This window comes from Pituophis catenifer, unplaced genomic scaffold (genome assembly GCF_029215685.1).
Source record: "Pituophis catenifer annectens isolate HBS135680 unplaced genomic scaffold, rPitCat1.0.hap2 SCAF_1, whole genome shotgun sequence".
Classification (NCBI taxonomy): Eukaryota; Metazoa; Chordata; class Lepidosauria; order Squamata; family Colubridae; genus Pituophis; species Pituophis catenifer.
In genome coordinates, this window is record NW_027256881.1 from 116,461,670 (window position 1) to 116,485,049 (window position 23,380).

The 23,380-nt window shown below is 38.6% G+C and overlaps 1 protein-coding gene across 4 annotated transcripts in view; it reads left to right on the forward strand.

Annotated features, from left to right (window-relative positions):
* Window positions 1-3,313: 3,313 nt before the first annotated feature.
* Window positions 3,314-23,380, forward strand: part of FILIP1 (filamin A interacting protein 1) — a 93,160-nt gene continuing 73,093 nt past the window's right edge. For 3 of the 4 annotated variants that reach the window (XM_070932897.1, XM_070932899.1, XM_070932898.1), the window contains exon 1: window positions 3,314-3,743. The gene's annotated coding sequence lies outside the window, so the exon portion shown is untranslated. The remainder of the gene's footprint in view (window positions 3,744-23,380) is intronic. The other variant, XM_070932901.1, reaches the window with a different exon arrangement.

The window sequence follows — 23,380 nt, forward strand, 5'->3', positions numbered from 1 at the left end:
GAAGGACCCTGCCCCTGTACCATAAAAGGTTTCTGCTCCAGAATAAGACAGTGGTGGTTTGCAGCCTCTTGAATACAGTGAAGAGGCCAAGCACAGCAGTATGTGGTCAGAGCTGCTTCTTTATTTCACCGAAGGATGGAAGTAACATTCTCTTTCCAAAAGATAAAGAAAAACGAATGCAATTTCAGATTGGATAAGGATTAGAGGAAGGCCTCTAGTCTTTAGCCTATCTGTACCTTTTCAGGAAACCTCTCAAGGCAGAAGGACTATTAGGGCTGCTCTATAGACAATGGCCTGAGATCAGCAACAGGGAGTAAGAATCCTGCTGCCCTTCAAGAAGGCCATAAAGACTTTGTTCTTTCCCTGGGCCATGGAGTTTTAGGGTATGCTACAACTGCTGTAATTTTTGTAACTCTTGATTATGGTTTGCTATTTGCTTTTTATTTTATTGTTGTATTATGGTTTTAACTTGTCCTGTACGAAATCTTGAGTTTTATAGTTAGGTGATCATACAAACCCAATCGATCAATCCATCCATCAATGAATAGAAGTGCTGCGCAGAAGACTTGGAATCAAGAGACCACAGTGCAAGTTCTGGCCAAAACCAGAATATAACTAAAGAACAATCAAGATGCAGGCTGAAGAGTGCATTTGAAGTCAGAATCAAAAGAAGAGCAGCACACCAGACATATTAACCTAGTGTAAATAGCAAGGACAGAAATTCATTTCATAATCCAGAAGTATACTCTAGTGTTCCACTGAGGATCTTACTTACGCCCTCCAGGTTCTTTTAATAAAAAAACAAAACACAATAAAATAGAAGGCTGGCAAATTGCAAAACAAAACACTAACCTCTATGTCTTTGGACTCGACAAAAATTTCTCTGAGATGATAGATAACATCCTGTGGCACTTATCTGCCTTTTGGTAACTGGGTATTTTGTGATAGCCCATTCCCATTGTAACAGCCATTTTGTGAAATCCCCCATCATATGCTCTCAAAATCCCTTATGTGTTCCCAGTTCAACATATCTATCTTCATGTCTTCTGTCTTAAGTAAATATTGCAATTTGCACTTGAGTCATTAGTTTGGTAGCCACACAGATATGTGAAAATTTTCAATTTGAGTCTTAGCAGTTCCTTATGGGAAATTTTGTCTATGAAAAAAACTTATAGGAAATTATTTAATGTTAAATCATGAAGAATTCATATAAGGAAAATGTAAAATAAATATCTAAGAGAACAGATTACGTTGTTATTTGGGGTTCATGCCATCAGCAGAATCAGTGAAACCTATATTTTTCCTCAAAACATACTGTCCTAAGAATGTTCTTTTGAACAGATAAAAAACCAAATGTGCTTCCTTGTAAGGAGGAAATCAGAAGTCATGCATCCAGAAACAATATCCACCATGGCCTCAGTCCAGTTATGTTGATTCTTTTTCAATTGGCTTCTAAAGACTTAAAAACTGAGCGTGTTAGCAAACTGCATTTAAGGCTTAGCCAGAGTGAGGACATAAATATATCATTCTGCTTTTGTTTACTTTCATGAATTGCCAGCTTTTATTGATATATTTTCTTCTTAGTCTACTAGTAATAAAAGTAGAGAATGTTTGTCATTTTATTTTATTCTTTTTACATATTCTAGGAAGCTCCAGTTTAGTCAAAGAAATAGAGCTGGGTATCTGGGAGTAATTAAGCTTTCGCCTACAATATGTTTTAGATTCAGTTTGACCTTTTATCTATAGTTACACAAACCACAACAGTTTTTCTCACCATGGGATTACCACGATTTTCGGATGTGATTTAGGCTTGGAAATTGGATAGAAGTGTTAAAGAAATTCTCTGGATTCACACATTATGCCATGTTATTAGTCAGTTTGTTTGGCTTTCCCCAATCTAAATGCTGTCCAGATGGAAATCTATCCCAGAATTGTAATTTATCACTATGCTGATCGGGAATACTAGGAGTCTGTTCACCAATCTGGAGGGCAACCAGGTTAGGAAAAGTTTGTATATTAATATAATGTGCAATGCCAGCCAATTGTGAGTACATTAAGCTATAGTTAATTCTGATGCTGAGAGTTATGTCATTCAACACACATTTTGCCTTTAGTAAACTGAGATAATGTCCAGTTGTTCCACATAATCATTAATCCCAGATTGAAAGCAAAGCAAATCAATTGTTCCTGTTAAGATTTCTACTTTTTCTTGAATTGACTTTGACCCACTTCTCACCTATAATGTGAAAACAAATCAATGATTGAAGCTGATTCACAGATTGGTTTTTCATGGAAGCGGATTAGAATTGGTTTGTCATAGTAGCTAATTATGCAAATGATCTGCTAAAATGCCAAGCTACCTCACAGATGCCTGGTTAACATGTAATGCACCAATTTTATTTGCTTCATAACAGGCAAACTGATTTAAACATGTGCTTCATGTGTCACATTTTCTCTTGTAAATACCACTGACCTTTTCAAAGATTTAATTTTCTGATTTTTTTTTTTAAAAAATCAATTAAAGTAAGAATAAATATGACAATGACTAAGTGGATGGTAGTTCCTTTTTGAATATTGAACGGAATCCAGTCATTTGTTGACTGAAGTGCAAGTCAGAAAGGGAATTATTTTTTTTCCTTAATCACCCAGCCCCCACTCTCCAACTCTACAGAATAGATTTTGGCAGCACAGAATTGGGAGGGAAAGTAATATTGAACAAAGAAATATAAGGTCAGATGATGTTGCCCATAGGGGAAATGGGCAACTAATAGTGGTTAGAAATGCATGCAACCTTCAAGCTCCTTTTTATGGGAATTTAGATCCCCTCTTGACCATATCTCTGAGCTTGAGCACTGAAAATTGTTATCCAAGTTTTCTGCTAATTTGAGAGAAGAAATACAGAGAAAATACAATATAAGCCCTAACATATTTACCTTCCTGCTAATCCACAAGATCCCAGGAACATTCCAGATCTACCATCTGTATTATATTTTTCCTACAACACTCCAGATTTTCCAGCCTGAAAAGTTGTGCCTACAAACCAGGCCCTGCTCTATGTCTCATTCTCTCCTCAGCTCCATAGTAACTCTCCACCTATGCTGATTGTTTATAGTCACAGGAAAATTTTGCTTAGAGAGCGCGAAAAACGCTTCCTTTGCCTATACTGAGGTGAGCCACTGAGCAACACAGCTCCATATCCACTGATAGCTCGGCAGCTGAGGAACTAGGCAGAGCCTGCTCCAAACTTCTCAGCTGTTGACAGGCTTGACTTGCTGAGAACACTGGATAAATATAGCACCAGCGAGCTCAGCTCCACAAAGTCATTGCTCTCAGCAGCCTGCAAGGAGCCCAGGAGAGGGGAAATGCAATCTCAGAACTTCACTGCCAAAGCTTAGCTCCCACAGAGCAACAATTGTGGGTGGGGGCAAACCAACCAGGAGAAAAAGTCTTTCTAAACAAAAGCCTGGGTGAAACCTAAGAGAGCATTTGTAGCTCCTCTTTCTTCTGACCAGTATCTCTCAGAACAGGAACTACGTTCCTCTTCGGCTCTCTGTTTCTCTGTTTCCTGCATGACTTCAGTCCCTGGTATATCTAGAAAGAGAAGAAAGATTAAAATTTGCCCAGTACTCTTCTGGGCCTGGATACTTTTCGATCTTGGTCATGTAAGCAACGTTTCCGAGGTCTTCTAGGAACACACATCCTTCTAAAGAACTGGCATCTAAGTGCTTGTTTTCAGCTGGCAGGTAAGATTTAACTGATATTCTCCCCCCCCTCAATGATTGGTTTGTTTTCTTGCTTAAAAGTGGCTCCCTGATTCTTTTTAACACCCCTGTCTCGACCCCAATCTGTTTGCCTTCTGTTCTTAAATGTTCTGCCTAGTTTGAAAAGTTGAGAAAAGAGAAAGAAAACAGGCTTTCTTTTGCTTTTAGCAGTAGAGAAATCATCACCTTCAGAGCTCTCTGCTGAACTTGCTGGGCTAAGGGCAACAGTCTAAAAACAGAACTGGAGACATAATGACAGGAGATAGGAGACAAAAACAAGAAGATGAGAATGAGTGATGCCTGACTGTGAAAAACTGCATGCTGTCGGAAGAGATCTTAATGTCCCTCCCTCCACACAACTCACAGGGATATGTACAGACAGGATTCACTCTTTCCCCCCTTTTTAACTATCTTTTTAAAAACATCCTCATAGTTAGGAAATCTAGGAATGAAATCAGTATGATAAATAAGAAAAAAATAGGGATGCAGTAATCCTCTGAATTAATCTTGTGCCTTGTTTCTTATTTCTTTTTTTGTGTGTGTGCTTCCGTAGAATTAACTACATTTTATTTTGCCTCTCTGATGGTTGCCTCATCAGATTAAAAAAAAAAATTCTCTATCATATTAAATTACCATCTGAATGTTTATCATGCATACCACTCCCAAGAGCCTGCTCCCTTGGCAGTCATATACAAGATTATTCTGGGATAAAGCAATGGCAACCAATATTTGTAAAACTTAAATATATCTTCATGGAAAAATGACAGTTCATCATTCCCTGACCCTCTCCCCTTCCCCCTGCTAGTCCTCCCATCTTATTTGTGAGTGTCTTGGAAATATTCCTATCAAAAAGCATTTATCTGCAAGTAATTTACACACAGTGGATAATTCGCTATAAAATCCAGTAGAAGAAGGATGGATAGGAAACCTTGTGTGCTTTTATAAAATGTCTCGGAAACATTAGTAAGGCAGGGCAGGCAAACATCTCAAATGAAATAATAAAATAAATAGTGATTAGACTTTTAGTTTAGACTTGAATCAAAAAGTAGTTATGGCAACAAATGCATAAATAAAAGCAATAGCAATACATAATTTATTGGAGAAAAAGGCTTGCAAAGAGGCATGCTAAATCTGATGACAAAAAGTATTCAACTGGAATGCCAGCATGATATGTTAGTGTTACAATAATGCAATCACTATATCTTCTTTCATATTTCTAGTTCTGATCAGTGCCAAAAAGAGGAAGATGGAAATGTATTGCTTTCATTCATTATTTAAAGAAATAAGCCTATCAAGCTGGAATATAGAGTGCCTAGCGGCACACTTCTATAATTTCTATTAAAAAATAAACCCCAGCCTATCTGATTACTTTGAAGTAAGGTCAATGGAACACAAGGGAACCAGCCTCTGGGTAGATTGGCAAAAGGCATTTGACAAGTACGAAATGTGATTATGTCACTAAGCTGCTATCAAACTGCTTTCTTTGATATTAGTAACTAATTAACTTGACATAACTGCTGACATAGTAATGGAAAAGATTATATTGTACCTCAAGAATGAGATAAAGAAAAATAGGTTACCTATGTTCTAGAAATTTATGAATTGCCTATTTAGAATCAGTACCATCTTCCAAAGATCTTGGATTTCTGGTCCTCAATCCATTTTGGAGAATATATTATTTTGCAATCTACCCCTGTTCTGAAGAAGAATCAATCTCTGGTTCCAATACAAAGACAGAACTCTTGTCCATTCAGTGGAGTTAATAATGAAATATATGAATATATTATTTGCAGTCACCAGTACATCAGTGACAAACCACCACAATATCATTTTCTTCTTAATACTGATGAGAATTAAAGATTCCATAATGTCCGATGGAAAGAAAGCCAGGATGCAACAAAAAGAAAATTAAATAGAAAACAGAGAGGGTTTCATTTAATTGTTCCATGGTTTTTTAAATGTTGAATGCTGCCCAGAGTTGTTATGAAGTCAAGCAGCTTTGCATAATTAAATGATGATAGCTAGCTGATTTATAGCTAGCTAGCTAGCTAGCTAGACAGACAGACAGACAGACAGACAGACAGACAGACAGAATTTTTATAGTTTGAGGCGCTAAAATAAAATAATTCCATTACTTTACTATATGCCCCAGAGGGAAAAACATAATTTTGTGGAGTCAATTTATTTATGGGGAATATTATTTCTTATGTTGTCACTATTAGATTAATTTTTACTGACATTGTGAATGACTTCTTAATATTTTTCTGGATACCTGTTTGAATATTTTTCCAAATAGGCAGTTTAGGGATTTTTCTGAACAGATCATTTGCCATCTGTAATAAACAAATATTATAATTTTGTGATCATGTGTCTTAGCCTTACTCAAGAGTTATGCTAAAATACAATATATAAATATGAGATAATCTATCAGAACCAGCCCATAATATTTTGGCACCTAAAGCAGGAAACTCAAATGATGCTCATACATACTGCTGGCCCACAGCAATGAAATAACTCGATTCTGCCTTCTCCTGCCCACTTCTACTCATGGTACTAGTCTAGTATCTACATCAATAAAAGAGAATTAAACATTTTAAATACTTCTTCGATAATTGTAATCATTTCAACACCTGGAACATTTCTTGCCTGCATAGTAAACATTGATATATCCACTTGAATAATCAAAATTACTCTTTCTGCGTTTCCTTAGTATAAAAGTCTTAAATGATTTCTGATGGTCCATAGTCTGGTCTACTGTAGCTTTTAATCTAGTGAAATGCTTATGAAGCCAACCAGCCTCTTCTGAGTCCTTATGAACCATAGATATATTTTTAATTTCATCTGAAAAGATGCATTCTCCACTAATACGTGTTACGGGAAGCATTAAAAGTATTCAACAAAAGCATTTGTGGAAATAGGTGCTCATCTTATGTGTTTATATATTCCAGGCCAACTTTTTAAATTGAAACTGCTGAAATATATCTTTAAAAATTAAACTATTTGCATCAATATTGTGCATACCATCATATATCCACACTGTCTCTGGTGCCCTGCATTGTTAGGATATTGGGAGAGTTTTGAAATATCATATATTTTTCAAAATTTTTCATCTCAGTTATTTTCTCAAATATTTTTCCTCAGGAAAATAGAAGGTATAATATTACAGAATACATTGCTGATGAAAGAATTCGACTCTGAATTATAGTTTAGGGCAGTGTTTCTCAACTTTGGAAGCTTGAAGATGGGTGGACTTCAACTCCCAGAATCTGGGAGTTGAAATCCACCCATCTTCAAGCTACCAAGGTTGAGAAACACTGGTTTAGGGTCTCTTTTGGGATTGTTCCATGCCCAATAAAATATCTTCTGTGATGATTCTTTTGTTCTTGAAATAATTTTGCCATGACTTTCTTCATCTAATTTCTGCGCATTCTTCCAATTTTTTTTTTTCAAATCCTACATCTGATTAGTAAGTTTGTAGGCATAATTGCTTTCTATTACTCCAGGTACATCAAGGTCAACATTTTGGACTTCCCGGTTTATAATATTTATTTCAAACAAAGTCATGTTGCCACCCTAACCAGTTGTTTGCTTCTGATGATTTCATTTCCCACGGTCATTACTTCCTGTCAAAGCATTATCCTCCATAATGGCAATTATTACATAATTTATCTTCTCAAGCTTGGTAGGCTTTACTGTACCCATTCAACTTTCCCGTCATGTTGTTGCAGAGAAAACCATTTGTGTTTTGAAATACTTTTTTTAAAAAATAAAACCAGCAGCCTCATAGAGGTTGATGAAGCAACAGTGAACAAAAAAGCTTGAAGATTTAGTTCTCTGGTCAGCCTGCTACATTCTTCTGTTCTTTCTTTTTACCCATTATTATAAGCTAACCTCTTGTGTCAGTTACAAATCCCATATCTTCCAGATTTTTAAGCAGCTTGTTAGTCAGAATATTCCTGTCATATTATTCTAGAAACTGTTATCTGTCACCACTGGAGTAGTTACCCTGCCGTAAGATTGGCGGTCAATAAATTTGATAAATAAATAAACATTTTCATTGGAACCTTTGTATTTCAATAAACCGTGGCTCAGTTGAATCAGAGTTAGTGAGTTGTATCGACATAACCGCAGCCTCTTCTCCTGAAAGGAATAGTTTCTTCTACTGTATAAATGGAATCACAGAAGGTGAAGGTTGCTATTTTATTCTCTGGAAAACCTTCGTTATTATTGGCTGCTCTGTAGCTATGAAGGTGAGATTTTATTTACTTTTGAGACCTTACATGGCTGCCTATCTCACCCAGAGGTCCTAGGTGTCTCACTAATATAAAAAAATCAGAATAAAAATAGGACAACCCTTCACACTAGGCTCCAGATTGACCAAATTCTTACCCCCAATGCTTGGGGAAGAACCAAGTCATCATAACCTTCCAGAAGGTAGGAGCCTCTCAAATCTCAGATGAGAGGTTATTCCAAAGGGAATAAGAGAAAGCAGGCCTCTTGAGGTGCAAAAAATGACATAATTTATGGAAAGGGTCGGGTAGCATCCCCACCAAAGGTAATCACTCAAATATGCTAGCCTTTTGCTATGTAAGCCTTAAAAAGTGATAACCAGCACCTTAAATGGTACCTCAGAGCTAGTGTGGCTCACGCAACAGTGGAACTCAGGGGAATGGTACCAATTACCCATCTGCAGTTACCAAAACATCTGCTGGTAAGATATATTGTATCTATTCCCTCCCAGCAAGAAGACCTAAAGACAAAATCCTGGAGGCTTTGATATCTATCAAGTATTTGAGGCATCCATGAACGTTGAAGGATCTATTCAGTATTTTTTTTTTCCTGTCAACTTGTCCTTCTCTCTTTTCTCCTTTTTTAAAAAGTGAAAAAAATATTAGGTTGGATGGACTCGCAAATTATGAATTCCTTCAAATATCATTTCTAGAATTCCTGCTAAATATATTAATCAGAATATTTCTGTATAATAATAATACCATCATGGCATTTCTTCCATACTTCTTCTGAAAACAAAGGCCAACATTATTTACATCTCTTTGAAAACTTCACGATATATGCTCATACCACAAACATGTTTAGAATTTCTAATGTCCCCTGAATCCTTGAGAAACTCAGATGAAGAGCTGTAGCAACTTGCTTGCAAGGTGTCTGTAGCATGTTCTTTTTCCATTTGTCACTCAGTATTTTGCAATATATGCTAGAAGTTAAAGAACTTCCTTTAATATTAGGATTGCTACAGGTTTCCTACATTACTTTCTATAGATCCCAATCCTATACTTAAATGGCTATGTGGTCTCCTTGCATTGCTCAAAGACCCTCTTCACTTTGTATCTGCCAATTGTTTGATTTTGCTAGAATTTGCCCTTTAATTTTAAAGCTTATCCCACAGCAAAAATATTTCCCAGCAAGTTCTGAATTCTATATAACTTTTATGAATAGACACTAGCCCTACTTCCTATCAGGGAGAACTTGCAGTGGCTAATAGAGGCAAGTTAAATACTTAGAAAAGAAGACAAATTAGAATGTAATAGATAAAATCATTCAACTTTGATGCAACGTGAATAAGGAACGTATTACTGGAAATGCAGATTTGATAAGAGTTTTGCATATAGTGAGAGCTAAGAGTTAGGCTATGTCTGTGGATTTCTTTAATGGAAGCTTATTCAAAACTGTAAATCTAACAATGCTCAACGATTTTAGCATTGGACAGGACTGGATTGAAGGAAATGTGAAGAATGTTTGAGCAGTTCCAACATGCAATATTGATTTGTTTATTTAAATTATATTCCACATTTTCGGCCATAAATGTTCACAGTGAGCCTCTCACTGACCAGTACTCTCCCATAGAGAGGGGCTTCTCAGGGTGCTGTCAGCCAGTGTCGACTGGCGGCCCCCAGGGGGAGAGCCTTCTCTGTGGGGGCACCTACCATCTGGAACGAGCTCCCCCCAGAGATACGGAGGATCCTGGACCTGTACACGTTTCGTCGTGCTCTCAAAACTTTTTTTATTTCAGCAGGCTGGCCTGGCCTAACTCTCCTCTTTTAAATTTTTAATTCATTTGATTTTATAAATTGGGTGTTTTAATCTGTGTTTCGGCCAAAATATTTAATAATTTTAAGGAACTTTTAATATTTGTATTATCTGTATTTTATCTTGGCTGTTCACCGCCCTGAGTCCTCCGGGAGTAGGGCGGTATAGAAATTTGATTAATAAATAAATAAATAATTAAAAATACAAATTACAACACATAAGAATAAAATAAACAAAAAAATCAAATTGGCATTTTAAAAATCCTAATAATTCAACCAGCAAATCAAAATGCAGTGAAAGAGATGAGGCTATTTTCCTCAGTAATAGGAAAGTGGAGACCAACCAAATCTCCCTGGGGCCCCACAAAAAACCCTTGTCTGTGTATGTCTATGTGCGCGCATAAGCGAGTGTTTATATAACAAGTTTCTAGAAGTTGGGAAGATCTTCAAAAAGACTTCTGCCACCGGTTTAAGTAAGTGACCAATTGCAGAATGACAAAAGTGATTTTTACCAAGAGCAAAAGGCACAGATTATTATTAATGGAAGCTTGACAACAGAGTTTAAAATTGAAAAAGGAACAAGACAGGGATGTCCGTTATCCCCACTGCTATTTATTTTAACACTAGAAGTCTTGCTAAACACAATTCGGGACTCTAATATCTTGAAAGGTATAAAGATAAGGCAAGAGGACTACAGAATAAAGGCATTTGCAGATGATCTGGTTGTTACCCTAACACAGCCAATGGAATCAATAATCCAGATGAAAGACATTATACAAGACTATGGTAAAGTTTCAGGTTTTAAATTGAACCAGAAAAAAACTAAGATGATAGTTAAAAATATGATGCAAGATCGTAAATACGAGCTTGAAAGGAGGGCAGGTTTTGAGATTGTACCAAAGGTAAAATATCTAGGAGTTCAGGTTGCAGAATCAAATATGAAATTGTTTCAAAATAATTATGAGGTGTTGTGGTGAGAGGTACAAAAAGACATGGAGACCTAGAAAAAACTGCAGCTGTCTTTACTTGGAAGAATAGCAGCAGTTAAGATGAACGTTTTGCCAAGATTTCTTTTTTTGTTTCAAATGATTCCGGTGCTGAAAAGTGATAAACAATTGAAAGTGTGGCAAAGTGGAGTGAATAAGTTTATCTGGAACGAGAAGAGACCGAGAGTGAAATTGAAAATTATGCAAGATGTTCCAGAAAGGGGAGGTCTTAAACTTCCAAACCTACAATTATATTATGAAGCAGCAGCCTTAACTCAAGCAAGTGATTGGTTTGGAAGGAAAAAGACTGGAATATTGAATATAGAAAGTTTTGATCTTGAATTTGGATGGCATGCTTACTTATTTTATGAGAACAAAGTGGTTAAAGTATTTAAAAGCCATATACTTAGAGACTCTTTGATGAGGGTTTGGAAGAAGCACCGACTCAAATGGGATTACAAAATACCGTTATGGCTGGATCTTGGTCATACTATGTGGAATACAAATATAATGTCACTCGGGGGGGGTTTATATAAAGAGGTTCTTTTCACAGATGCTGGTAGATGGCAGTTGAAGACATTAGAGACACTGTTGGACGAAGGGATTAATTTAACTTGGTTACAATATAATCAACTAACACTGAGATGGAAAGAGGACCAAAAAATTGGTATTATGCTGCACGAGGAAGAATTGGTTAGACATATAAAAGAGAAAGGTCCAATGCATATTAAAAGGCTTTATAATGTTTTGTTAGAAAGGGATTCAGAAACTGAATTGGTTAAAGACTGTATGATTAAGTGGGCACAAAATTTTGAAGAACCAGTGATGTTGGAAACATGGGAAAAAATCTGGGTCCAGAACGTTAAATTTACACAGTCGCAGAATTTGAGGGAAAATTTCTATAAAATGTTTTATAGATGGCATTTAGACCCCAAAAAATTGTCGTGTATGTACCCTAATGTTCAGCCAAAATGTTGGAGATGTGATTGTTTAGATGCTACATATTATCATGTTTGGTGGACTTGTAGGAAAGTTAAGGTTTTTTGGATAAAAACTTGGTGGGTTATGCAGAATGTTTTGAAGAAAATAATTCAATTTTCTCCACAATTGTTTTTATTGGGTATAGTTAAGGGTTTTACATTGGGTGAAACAAAATTGATATTGTACATGATAACAGCAGCGAGATTGTTGATAGGTAAATATTGGAAAAATGAAGCTTTGCCCACTATCGAGGAATGGACTTTGAAGATGGCCAGTTTTGCAGAGATGGCAAAGATTTCAGCATATTTAAAAGATTGTTCACAAGAGACTTATGAATGGGAATGGAAAAAGTGGATAGATTATGTTCAGAACAAATATCAAACTAGGAAGTATCAAATAGCTTTTATTTGAATATTAAGATAGAAATATTTTAATGTAATGAAGTTGAAAAATTATACGGGGGAGGGAGGGGTTCAAGTTTTATACAAAGGTTTTTTTTTACTTGATATGAGTATATTGTGTGGAGGTCCGGGGGGACGGGAGGGTTAGGGAGGGTTAGGGAGGTTGGGAAGTTTGGGGTGGGTTGAGGGGGGGGAAAGGGGTGAAAATGTAATTGTAAAACTTTTGCAATAAAAAAAAAAAGTGATCCCTAAATTCTTGTTCGCTTATGGCTGCAAAGGCCAATGCCAGCATATTAAATTGTGCTCATTAGTGCAGAGCTTTCATTATCTTGTACCAATTGTCAGCCTGCCTGCTACATTTTAAATCAAATGCAGTTTCCATACCATATAAAGCATGGAACAGTAGTCAAGATGGGATGTAACCAAGGCTGAGATAACTGTTGCTAAGCCTGATTGACTGGGGAAGTTTGGCTACAGTATTTTCCACTGATGCTAACTGTTGTTTAAATCTGCTTAGGAAAAACTGGAAAGGGTTTTTTTTTTTTTTTTTAGGAAAACTATTGTTTGTCTCTCTTCTTTATTCCATCTGACACAGATTTAAAACTTCAGAAGATAAACACGTGAGCTACTATAGCAGGAAATACAAGCCAAAAGTAAACTATCTGTGTGCTATGATTTCTAAAAATATATTAATATTTATAGCCATTGACTAACTTTCAAAACTATCTGAGCATTGCCCCCTCCGACTGGCTGATTTAATGCATTATGCAAGCTTTGGTTTACATCATCGTAGTATGAAATATAATTAGTAAGGTTTGACGAACCCAAGGCTAAGCTTAGTTATTGTGTGAACCACACCAATAATTACATTCAATTAGTGTTGCCAGTTCGAAACAGAATATAGCCATATCTGCTGCCGTAGACCTACATCAGTTGTAAAATGCAGCTTTTCAAAGAATAAGCATTCTTGCTTGCTGATAGTTAGCCACAGCTATCTCTCTCTTATTAATTAGATGCATTTCTTGATTTGAAGAAAGCTCCCACTGTGGCAAAAAGTGTTTCATATCCAGTTAGCTGTCAGAAATTATCTAAGAATATTTCTTGATTTGGACTTAAGGGTTCTCACAGGGCAAGCATGTCTTCACTCTTCAGCCTCTGTTACTGACATCCTATTTTGCTGCAACTCTTTCTTTAGGGTTACAGACTTGTTCCTGTTCCTGATTCCGAAACCTTCCAGGGCACATATTACAAACCATTGTATCTATTTTCCTGTAGAAATCACTCTGCAGTAGCGAGTTCAAAGAAGCTAATTACTATTTTACTAATTATTATTTTTATTCTTTTACTGCCAGAGGTAATGATATGAGGGAGGAAGAGCCACAACCTAGACAATGGGCTGCTAAACAAGATTTTAGACTGGAGGAAGAGAGGTGGTGAAAGAATTTCAGAAGGGGCCCTCCCCACTTTTTAGGAGAGCAAAAAGGAAAGAAGGGAGGAATACTTTCAGTCTTGCAAGATTCTGTTAATGTAACCTCTTAATAAAGATAGAGCTAGTCAGGGGTGAAATCCAGCAGGTTCTGACAGATTCTGGAGAACCGGTAGTGGAAATTTTGAGCAGTTCAGAGAACCGGCAAATACCAACTCTGGCTAGCCCCGGAATGGGGTGGGAACGGAGATTTCGCAATATCCTTCCCCCAGGAGTGGGGAGGGTATGGAGATTTTGCAGTAGCCTTCCCCTGGAGTGGGGTGGGAATGGAGATTTTGCAATAGCTTTCCCCTGCCATACCCACCAAGCCACACCATGCCCACCAAGCCACGCCCACAGAACCAGTAGTAAAAAAATTTGGATTTCACCACTGGAGTTAGTGCTTCTCGTGCTTCTTATATGGATCATCTTACAAGGCTAACACAAAAGATGCTGTTCTGATTTTGCACCTGTTACACAAGATAAGCAAAATGATTGGTTCATTCCATCAGTTTTACTCTCTTGAGCATGTTAACTGATTGGAAAGATATCTACCAGTCATGGTGCTGCAGTTGTAAGCACTCTCTCCACCATCTTTAGGCTTCTCCTAATAGACCATTTACCTAACATTACCAGGTTTGGTTTTTAGAGGGGCATCAGAACAGAGGTAAATTTGGCTGCGTGGAGACTGAAGGGGGAGGGAGCAGAGACCTTCATCAGCTTTAAATGGTCAATTAATACTACTTTGAGTCCAACCTTAATGGTCATCTGGCTGCATTTCCAACATAATAGATGGTGAAACAACAGATGTTTGGTTACCTTCCAGCTGTCATTGGATTCTGCCAACATAAATATTAGTTAAACAATTGGGCAACTAAGAATGGAGTTGGAAACTCATTGGCTGGGACCTAGATTAAGGTGACAACCCTTTTTTTAAGACAAAAGAGACTGCTGAGCCTTATTTGTATCATTGTACAAGTAGGACAAGGCCCAATGTCAATGATTAGGCTGGTAAGAAACAACATATATTAATTCAGCTGTAACTGATGGGAATGAAAGATTTTAAAGCTAGAGCTATGGTAAGAGTTTAACCACAGGAAAATGAATGCCACCTTGAGGGAATACTTCTTCACAAGTATTTCTGAATCAAGCACTTTGTTGAGCCGTGGTGGTGCAGTGGTTAGAGTACAGTACTGCAGGCTACTTCTACTGGCTGCCAGCCGCTTGCAATTTGGCAGTTCAAATCTCACCAGGCTCAAGGCTGACTTAGCCTTCCATCCTTCCAAGGTGGGTAAAATGAGGACCCAAATTGTTGGGAGCAATAGGCTGACTCTGTAAACCACTTAGAGAGGGCTATAAAGCACTGTAAAGTGGTATAGTGCTATTGCTATTATTGAAACGTTTGAAATTTCATGTGACTACTGTATAATATATTCCCTGAAGCTAGATAGTACTTTGACTTCACCCTCTAATTCAGGCATGGTTTCATTGGCCATCCAAAGGCCCTCATAAGGAGATGACTTTTCTTCTGCTAATGTGATTGCTAGCTAAATTTTGTTCTTTGGCTGTGCACACATACGAGTGTGTGTGTATGTGTGTGTGTGTGTGTGTGTGTTTGTGGAGAAAAAAAAAACATGCTTTCTGGCATGCCTATACACATTGGAGAGCGGTGGAGAGAAATTGCCTAAACACAGAGCAGTGAGTGGTAGCATGAATGGTTTTCCTTAAATGGCTAATCTTGCGGTCCTATACAGTTGACCTAAAGGAGCCAGAAATAAGTGGGTGTGAGGCATTTCTGTAAGGAGGATCTGCATAGGTTTTCTCTTGAGATATTCAGATTTCTTGGAGGATCAGTGGGAGCCAGGCCCTGGATACAGAGGATATATTTCATTTCTTTTGTGGTTCTAAAAGACTAAAATTAAATAATGATACAAATATTCTACAAATAAGTTTAATGTGATTGTAATTTAGATTTTAAAAAGCTGTTTCAAAATGCCTGTATGATACTTCTTCCCTTGTTCTTTTGGTTTCATTTGTCAACGACTTGAAAGATGTTATGAAATAGTTACAAAAGAGTTTAAAGTTCTGTCAGATGTTGGAACACAATTCTTCCAAAGGCCCAGCAGTGTAAAAGACACAGATTCAACAAATATCAAAATAAGTATAGCTTTCTTCATTGGCTATGTTGGCTGGAAGGGCCAGGAAGTGGTTGCTAAGTTCATCCTTCTCTTTCCTAAGTTGTGGTTGCAGCCCAGATGCCACCCTGTTCCTTCTCCTTGCATGTAAAAGGCATGTCTCTAACCCTCATGATTTGGACAACTGTTTTGAAGCTTTGCGTGGAAACAGTACAAATGCTGTACAATTGGTGTGATTTATTTGATGATATCTGTCAATGATTAGAGCACACGCAGGGTATTGGCAGTCCAGCAACTGCCTCTGATTTGCCTCGCTTGACATTTGGCAGGTGAGCGGGGCGAAGGCAAGCTTGATCCGAGAGGAAGTATTTCCCCACTTCCAAAATTGAAACTTCATTCACTACATCCCACATAATGCGTCCTGCTCTCTCTCTGGTCCACTTCACCACACTTGGTGTGGTTACCCACTCAGATCTGCTTCTCCCCGTCGCCCCCCCTCCCCCCGGTCTCCATTTCTCTCTATCCTCTCTTGCTATGTGTTCTGTTCCTTCTGCTCTGCTGCTTAATCAGAGAGTAGAGCCCTTCTCTCAGGAGTGTTGGCCATGCTTTTTCTGAGAACTAAGTAAATATGATAGTGAACACATATTCTTCTTTCTTCTTTTGTGGTCCTGCTTGGAGAGTTTAACCAATAAGGGAATTTGAATTCTTGCCGGGGACTTCAAAGAGGTACAGGTAATCCTCAACTTAACCACCTTTGATTTAGTGACCGTCTGAAGTACAATGGCATTGTAGAAAAGTAACTTACGACTCTTTTTCACACTTATGACTGTTGTCGCATCCCCGTGGTCATGGGATGAAAATTTGGACGCTTGGCAACTGGTTCATATTTATGACGATTGCAGTGTCCCCGGGTCATGTGATCATTTTTGTGACTTTCCGACAAGCAAAGTCAATGGGGAAGCCGGTTTCACTTTACAACCCTGTGACTAACTTAACAACTGCAGCGATTCACTTTAACAATGGTGGCAAAAAGGTCATAAAATGGGGCAAAACTCACTTAACAACTGTCTCACTTCGCAACAGAATTGTTAGGCTCAATTGTGGTCGTAACTTGAGGACTACCTGTAATGTCATTCTTGACTGTGCCACAGGAATGGATGGGATGGAGACAGTGTTCTTTGGAGCATCTTGCTAGGAGATGTTGTGAGTGTATCTTCTTGCCTTGATTCCTTTGGTGGGTATCACATGGGCAGGCCTTGATTAGAGAAGCTGGGGCTTTGTGTTCCCAGATCATTTCTGCATTAGCAATTTATACAGCGCAGTTTGCATAATTAGACTTACCTCAAAAACGGGTTAAGCAGGGCTGGCCTATCAAGCATTTGGACTGGGGATTACAGCAAATATTTTTATTTATTTATTTATTTATTTATTTATTTATTTATTTATTTATTTATTTGTCAAGAACGTATTAGGTAATTTATATAAGCATGAATTTAATACATAAAATAGATACAAGTACAGGAAACATTAGGACAGGGACGGTAGGGATGCTGGTGCACTTATGCACGCCCCTTACAGGCCTCTTAGGAATGGGGTGAGGTCAACAGTAGACAGTCTTAAGTTAAAATTTGGGGGTTTGGGGATGAAACCACAGAGTCAGGTAATGTATTCCAGGCATTGACCACTCTGTTGCTGAAGTCATATTTTCTGCAACTGAGTTTGGAGCGGTTCACTTTAAGTTTGTATCTATTGTGTGCTCATATATTGTTGTGGTTGAAGCTGAAATAGTAGTATTAGATCTGTAGACCAAACTGGCCATTAAAAAAAAATATATCCTGGAAAATGGCACTTGTGATTCACTTCTGTACTGTTAGCAAGAAAACTATGCATCATGGAATTACTGGAATCAAGCTCATTTGACAAAGATATGACTTATAGCATTATCCATCCAAACTGTAGTGATCTAATGCTGGTTTTATTACCCAGTTATCTCTTGCCAAAAGTTCTGATGGGAAATATTTATGGAGATTCTCAATCATCCAGGTCATGGTTGTCCCAAAGGTTCAGAAAGCAACTGGACTTTCTTTCAGTTTCTTCAGTTTCTTTCAGTTCCGAACTAAAAAATGCTTCTTGGATGAGAAGTTAAATGTTTTCAAGAAGTCCAGTTGCCTTTCGAACAACAGCTTTGGGACTACTGATGTGAAAATGATTGCAACCGGCCACTTTTGTCTCATTTTAGTATTTTCATTTGAGGCTCCCCTGGTCCTCACGGAAACATACCTCACCTAGCACTAAGTGGGCATAAAGGTACATGGCTATTCAACAGTGTATTTCTGCTTTTCTACCTTCTCCCCACTCATCTCTTCTCAGATTAAAAACTCATTGACTGGCTAAAGGGAAATAATAATTTAGAGCCCATAAAATGGGAATATGAATTACTTAATATCTACCTCTCAGAGGGCTGAATAAAAATACGCTTATAACGATAGGCCTGGTGTCATTAGTACTAGCATTTAAATCGTTAGGGGGAAAAAAATACTTAAATGAACTCTACATCCCCAGTCAAAAGCTATTCTGTACTTTTGAAGAATTTCCAGATCTCAAGATTACGGCCCAACCCTTCCCATTGTGTTCTGGCAAGGCATGTAACAACTGGACCAGTGGCAAAAGGGTGATTTGATTTTTCCATTCTGGAGTCAGTTGGATTGGAGGTGGATGCTTTTTACCTCAGTGCAAAGGCAGACTGAAATTGGATTTAGCCATGGCATGCAATGATCCAGCAGTTAGCAGTCTTTTAGGGGCCTAAAAGAAGGATGTCATGATCAGATTTGGATGATTTTAAAGTCAGAAGCCATCATTTGCTTTTAATGTGGGACTAAAAGTCAAAAGTTTTTGGTTAAAAAGTAAATTTCAAACGATTTCCAATAAGGAAATACAAATAAATGGTGTTGCTTACAAAGTTAGTCTGTAAACAATTTAAAATAGAATTCTGAATGTCAGTGAGACAACAATAAATCACTGAAAAGAATTAATTGATTTTTTTTTCTCTGAAGGATATATTTCCTCAATGTCTATAACGTTTCTGTTGATGTAAACAGGTAGCCAGAAGACAGATAAATTATACTCTAAAAGGAGAGAACATTTTTTTCAGAAAGCTAAATGTGTGCCTTAAAATCGGTGAAATTACATGTTTCAGGATTAATTTGGCTGAAAGGAATGTGGTATACAAGAAGAAGGTTGCCTTTTGTTGCTAAGGAAAATATCCTTAAAGGACTATGGAAAATATATATTCTAATAACTCTCATTTAACTATTGCAACATTGTTGTAAAAAAAACCCAACTCATTGTATGTGTAATGTTATGGCCTTGCTGCTACAGAGGTGATCTGCAGCAAATCAATTGCATTTGGTTATGTATCTATGTTTTTAATAAGATATGTAAACAAACATGATATGATTGAAAACATTGTCAGTATGTTTGTGTGTTTCCTTGGCTTTCTTGTTATTATGTGTCTGTTTCTTTAATGCATTTAGACCAACTTTGTAATAGCCCGAATTCCGGTAATTACAGACCAACACAAAGAAAGCACTGATATGGAGGTTATGATGATACAGTTTAGCAATCTAAGCATATAAGGAAATGAAGCAATATTTATTTATCAGAAGATTGGTACCGTAGTTACTCTGGTGACTAATAATAACACTTCTCTCCAATCCTTCATGATCTCTCTCTCCCTCCCTCCCTCTCTTTCTCACACATATACACGCACACATACAGAGGGGGGAGGATGACAACTTCAAAGTAGTTTAAGTTCTGCAGGCAAATTAATTAATTTGCTTCTACATTTTAAAGGCTGCCCTGACCCCAAACAATTCTGGGCAGCTTTCACTTTAAAACCAGGAAACAATGAAATGAAGAAACAAACCATGTGCATCCAGAAGAACCATACAAGCAAGCAAAATAACCAGTACTGGACAACCATCTTACCTCATGACCTGGGGGCGAGGGGGGGTAATAGCCAGGATTTCAAACAGTTTCTCAACATTATCAGGATGAGAGCCATATGAATGGAAGGATGGATTCCAAAGGCCAGGTGCTGCAACAGAGAAGGCCCACTTCCTAAGTTCCAGTAGATATCACTATTGGGTCCCTTAGATCAAGATGATCTAGAACAGGGGTCCCCAATTCCTGGTCTGTGGAACTGGCACCAGGCCGCGACATGCCAGAAACTGGGCTGCACAAACAAGAGAAGCCCCATCTGTGGGATGCAGGCAGCACATGAAACCACGCCCCCTCTGATCCACAGGAAAAATCTATCTCCACGTAACTGGGTCCTTGAAACCCAAAAAGTTGGGGCCGCTGATCTAGAATACACCTAATTTTATCCCATGAGCAGAAACTATAGAGCTAGGCAGCCCCTCAAAAAGTCAGGCCCTCTACCATGAAGGGCTTTATAACAGGGCAAACAACACCACAGCTTCCCATCGCCCTGTGCGTTCCCACAGGGAGGGCCTACTCAGGGTGCCGTCGGCTAGACAATGTCAGCTGTCCACCCCTAGGGAGAGAGCTTTCTCTGTGGGCGCACCCACACTTTGGAATCAACTCCCTCTGGAGCTCCGGGTGGCCCCGACCTTCGTTCTTTCCACCGTGGCTTGAAAACATGGCTATTTCACCTGGCTGCCCTAGACTGATGGGGGTTTTAATAGACTTTTAACTGGGTTTTATTTAATTTTTGTTAATTTTAACCTGGATTTTTGTTTTAATGGTTTGTTTGCTTTGTTTTAATTGTTGTGAGCCGCCCCGAGTCCATTGGAGATAGGGCGGCATCCAAGTTCTATTAATAAATAAATAAATAAATAAATAAATAAATAAATAAATAAATAAATAAATAAATAAATAAATTACCAGATGCCAACCAACAACTAGTGCAGCTCACAGAGCAGTGGTGTTAGATGGGTGGAGCACAGTATGTTCATTACTGCTCCTGTTACCAGTATAGCTTCCAAGGGTTTTCAAGTGCAGGCCCATGTAAAAATCACTGCAATGGTCCACTTATGAAGTGGACAAGTGATTGTCTGAAAGACCTTTCAGTTGAATTGGAGCACTAGATGGATGTGTGCAAAAGCTCTTTTAGCCAAAGCTGCCACCTGCTTTTCAAGCAGAAATTATATTCTCTGAGACCACCCCAGTCATAAGATTAAAAAAAGATCAAAAGTTCCCAGGACCGGACATTGGAGGGGGGTGGCAAATATCCACAGATTTCAAAATTCAAGATTTTGCTTGAGTTTGTTTCTCCCTATCTGGACTTCCACAGCCTCCAGAGACTGGGACATGGACAGCATCACTTGAATAGTCTTGGGATCAAGATGTACAGTACGTTGGAGATATTTGGCTCTGAAGGGATGGATGATTTCATGTACCCGCTCCACAAATGAGGGGCTATGGGCTCAACCTTTCCTCCCTTTAACAGCACTGGAACCAACCACAGGGAAAGCGAGAGAACCACCATTAATAACGCCTTTCACACCCAGACCTCACAGTCCATCCAGGATACTGTGATTGATAGTATTGAAAGCTTCTGAGAGATCAAGGACCACAAGGATGGACATGCTACTCCTATTACAGCTCCCTCAAAAGCCATCAGCAAGTGCAAATGCTGTCTCTAGACCTTACTCCAGCCAGAAATCTGACTGAAATGGGTTTTCTCCAGACACTATGAAGCTGTTGTCAGACTATCATTTTAAAGGAGATGGTTTAGATTAGATAATAATTGCCCAGGATTGCTGGATCCAGTGATAGCCTTCCAATGCTGAAAGAACTAGACTTTCTTAAGCCAATACCGTGGCATGAATTCAATTATAGGTCACTTCCTGGGCAGTCTTAACAACATGAGGCCATGTCCCAGTTGAAGTCTAAGACTGGGAAGATCTGAGCGAGCTTATCTGCCAAATAGCTTAAATATTATTCACTGGCAGTCCTGTAAAAGTTCCTGTAGTTTATCTCTCCCCAGAAAGGAACAAGTTGTACTAAACAGGGCTGCAAATGCAATAAGTGCACTTCATCATCATATACTTCTAAATATGGGCTCTTACTTATGTCCACTAAGACTTATTCTTCAGTCTTCCTCCAGCAGCACTTTAGATATCTTTTCTGGTGCCTCATATTATATTGCTCCTAAAAAAAAACCAAGGTACATTCCAGGATCGGCACACAGAGATCACATAAGGGGTAATATGGTCCAAGGCCTTCACCATTCACCCTTTCCTGGCCACAACTGAGACCTTGGCTAAACTACTCACAAGATCCTCAGAGATAATCCCCAGTCCTTCTGGAATTCCAACAGGGTTCATAACTGGGACAGTTGCTGGGACAGGTCAATCAAATACAGTAGGTCCTGTCTTCTTATAGGGCTGGGTGATATCAGCAAGTTAAAAAGCAATCAGGGAGTGATTTGACAACTACAATGGATGGATGTTTATGTCCTTCACTACCAGATGACATCATAACTTCTCCAGACAAATAGTGCAACTACTAGTACATTTCATCACTTGGGATAGATCTATGGTTGCCATGGAGGTTATCAATTCCTGAGCTATTTCAGACTCAAGTCACTGGTGGCAAATTGAAATCCCTGAGGACTAATAAAATCGGGGTCTCTATAACAACTCAACTACAAAATTCATTCAATCAGGCAGGGATGATACTGTGCAGCAGAGGGAATCAGCCATCCCAACTTCACCCAGAGGGTCTCATGTCTGCTTTGTCTGTGATGCAGAGCTTTTGAGAGCCCTCAATGACTTATGGATGACAATAGTCACCTCTTCCCACCAGTGGTGGGATTCAAAAAATTTTATTACTGATTCTGTGGGCATGGCTTTTGTGGGTCTGGCTTGGTGGGCGTGGCAAGGGAAGGATACTGTAAAATCTCCATTCCCTCCCCACTGCAGGAGGTTACTGCGAAATCCCCATTTCCTTCTGATCAGCTGGGACTCGGGAGGCAGAGGGCCAGTCAGAGGTGGTATTTACCAGTTCTCCGAAATACTCAAAATTTTTGTTACCGGTTCTCCAGAACTGGTCAGAACCTGCTGAATACCGCTTCTGCTTCCCCCTTTCCCTGGGCTCTTGGCTGATGCCAAACCTGAAACTCACAAAGGCATATTTTCAAGAGGAGATCACCTCACTCTGAACTTACTCATATGTCAGTTACATTTCCAGGTTGGCTGCCTCATCCATGATGAAATCATAAATAAGAGCAGATTTATTACGGGCCAGCCTGGCATTCAGAATCAGAAGCTGGAAGGCCACTGAAGAAATAGATAAGAGGGATAGACACCAAATAGCAGTCTCAAAATCCCCAAGTATCGCCAGCTCTCAGGTTCTTGTCACATCTATCCCTGATCATCACAATCCCTACATTACTGCCTGCCCTCTCTCCTTCCCTTAGTTCCTTCCTCCTTCTAGACCCTGACTCCCAGGCCAAGGCACTCATACTCACACTCATTTTTGCCCCTACTCAGACCATTCCTCACACTCCACCCAACATTACTACAGTCACCTTATATCTTCACAAAACCCTAGGCATCCCAGCAAGCCATTCCTGCTCTGAG